Source organism: Pisolithus orientalis (assembly GCF_024613125.1).
Source record: "Pisolithus orientalis strain OTSU chromosome Unknown F5J12scaffold_121, whole genome shotgun sequence".
NCBI classification, from domain to species: domain Eukaryota; kingdom Fungi; phylum Basidiomycota; class Agaricomycetes; order Boletales; family Pisolithaceae; genus Pisolithus; species Pisolithus orientalis.
This window is the reverse complement of record NW_026260902.1, coordinates 31626-34927: the sequence shown is the minus strand read 5'-3', so window position 1 is coordinate 34927 and position 3302 is coordinate 31626.

Here is a 3302-nt window from a genome sequence, read left to right as displayed (position 1 = left end):
GAGGAAGCAGCAAAGTCCTGTAAGATTGTCAGGGGCTTCCCAAGTACTGATGGCATCGGTCTTCATTGGTGAAGTCTCCATATGCCCTTTTCCTATAATCATTCTGAGGAACTCAATTTCTTTGGCCTCGAAGACACATTTGCTGATCTTGAGGCGCAGTCCGTCCTTTTCACAGATCTTCAGGAACTCGCAGACCTGAGTTTGAAGTTCTTCCTTTGTTTTGGCATGGATTGCTACATTGTCCATGTATCCTACCCGTTTTCCTTGCTGAGAGTCAAAGGCTCGGTCCATATATCTCTGGAATGAAGGAGGTGAGTTGCATTGTCCAAAGAACATTACTGTGGGTTCGAACAATCCTCGAGGCATGATAAACGCCCCTTTCCACTCGTCTCCTTCTCGTACCCTGAGATTAGTAAAACCCCAGCAAATGTTGAACTTGGCATAGTATCGGGATTTGACCAGCTCATCAAACAAAGCTTGCACGTTTGGTAACAGGTGTGTGTCCAGGATGGTGAATGAATTGAGGTATCGGTAATCTTGTATTAACTGTTTCTTTCCATCCTTTTTGGCAACAAAGAACACTGGAGCTGCTTGAGGCAAAGTTGACAGTCAAATCTTCTTGCATTTTAAATTCTCTTCTAAGAATTCATCCAGCACCTTTAGTTCATCCAGAGACATGGGGTATACCACTGCTTTCTTCAGCTTGAAGTCATCATGAAGTCAGATTTCATGATCTAACCCTGGTCAATGGACCAGGAGTGGGATATCTTCCTCCAAGAACACTTTTGCGAATTCCTTGTATTCTTCTGGAAGTTTAACTTCCTCTTTATTCACAGTGAGGGCTGCTTCTAATTCTGTAGAGAGAGTTGTTTTGTTAACTTCAATGGGCATTTGCCTCGTCACTTCTTTTTCCAACCCTCCTTTCGGGGGTTTGGTTGCCTGTCCCTCGTAAGAAGGGACTACCTGTGTAATGTAAGTATCGGTTTCTTTGGTTGGAACATACCCATCATCCCAGCATGTAATTTTACCAGTTTCCCAATTCATTCACAGCTTGAATTCCTTTAGGAATGGCATTCCCAGGAGGATATGTTCTTTTCTGACCAACGGACCAACATAACACTTGACCCAAACTACTCAGTTCTTGATGATTGTTCATATGGTCACCTTTCAGGTGACCCATTCCACATCTTTCCCGGTAAACAAGGTCATCTTGAACTTGTTCTTGACTCGGTACATTGGTATTCCGATTTGTTGAACAATTCTTTCTGATATCAAGGAGACCTCAGCTCCTGAATCGATACATGCAATTACTCCTGCATTGTAGTCTGGTAGTATGACTCTTCCAATAGGTGAACAGGATTGCATCGTTGTTTCATCATCTATAGAAGTACATTTAGTGGACAACACAGAAACAGGACTGACTGTAGCAGGAACTCTGTCAGTCCTCTTTAAAAATCCACCCCAAACTTCTTCCTCTCCTCCTCAATAGCTTTGCGATTTCCAATATAAGCAACTTTGCTTCCATCCTCCTTGAGGACCATTGAATAGAGGGAGGTAGTTTGGCTCTGGATTTACAGTCATGCTTGTAGTGACCTTCAGCTCCACAATTGAAGCATTTAATTTCCGACCTGGAATGTCTAACATTCTGCTTTCGTTTATTGATGTCCATCACATCAGGATCTTGGGAACCCCTGCAGTAATGAATGAATTTGCATTCATACTGAGATTCCTTCCCTTCTAGGATATGCTTCGTCGCAATTGCGGTTCAAACTTCTCCCACACACTGTATCCACTCGATGACTGTGGAAGGGGTGTGCCCAGAACCAAGAACCCAGTTGCAATATTCTTTATTCAATCCTTTTCTGAAGAAGATCCCTGCTTCACATGATTCTTCCTTGAGTTGAGCCTTGTTAACAAGCCCGGTGAACTTGGCTATGTACACCTTGAATTCTCGTTTGCCATGAGTGATATCAGAGAGGTGAAGGATTGCGAGAGCGGTTTGGTCACCGGATTTGAAAGTAGCTTTGAGATGTTCCACAAACCACTGGAAAGTATTGGTGTAGTAGATAGTTCCATCAAGAAGCTTGTTTTCATTTTGGTAGTTTTCAGCAAACAAAATGGCTGTGCCTTTTGTCATATATGTGAGGGCAAATGAAATCTTGAGTGACTCCGTGTTATACACATGCTTGTTCAGGTTCAAATAACCTTCGACCTGTGTAACCCAGGTCTGGAGCCCATTGTGGCTTCTGTCATATTCTCCAGGATGCCCAACATTAAACTCCCTTCCTCCATTGGGTGGGTGGCAATTGTACGCGTCGTCAGGGTCAGCAGAGGCCTTACCCTTACTGGTCCCTGCTATGGGGGCCTCTGGGGGAATTACCTTTCCAAAGTTCCTGGCATACCATCCACGTAATGCTGAGTCTGTAGGTGTTCCTGTTGGAAATGGGTTGCTAATCTGGGCATGCATCACCTTGCGAAGCTCTTCTGCCATAGCGAGATGTTGTTCTTCCAACCTTTGTCTCAGCTCCTCCTCCAAAATGGTCCTTGTAGGCATTTCCAGAGCTGACTCTCTGTGACCAAGTGTCATGGACATATCTGGTGATTTGCATGCTTCTTGTTCTTCCTTGAGGACTGATCCAAAAGAAGTATTGGACTTCTGATCATCATCTTCTTCTGAACTAAGCATGACTTCCGAATCCCTAAACCAGGATAGATAAGATAACCGAGGATTGGTGGCTGTAACTGAGGGTCCTAGTCTTCCTAGTGGGATTGGCAGTAGAGGTGGGTTCCTACTGAGACCAAGTGGGTTTGGACGAGGAGGGACTGGGGGTCTCGATTTCTGAGGGTTAGACACTTTAATGAGAAGTGATAATGAAGGCTGAGGGAGGATTTATTTCTCGAAAGAAACCTGTCAGTGTAGAATAAGTTTGGTGGTGTGTGAGTGGCTTTACATGTAGGGAGACATGAGCACTGACTCTAGGGAGGCGATCTATTAAAGCCTAGTGGCTGCCTGTAGAGCAATGGATTTGATTGAGGGTAGAGGGATGCTTCTCAATTTTGTTATTGATTTGTTAGTCGAGTTGAGGAGCAGGGAAGAAAGGCGAGTTAGGCTTTACATGTAGGGAGACCAATGAGCCTTGTAGTGACTAAAGGTGGTTTGTTGAAGTTCAGTAACCAGGGATGAGTAGACTTTCACGAAGAGATTGACAAGTCCCAAAAGCTGCATGGAGTTTTTCAATTTTGTTATGTCCAAGCGCAGTGACTTCTCCAAATGGAATAGGCATGAAGCATGCAAGGGGGAG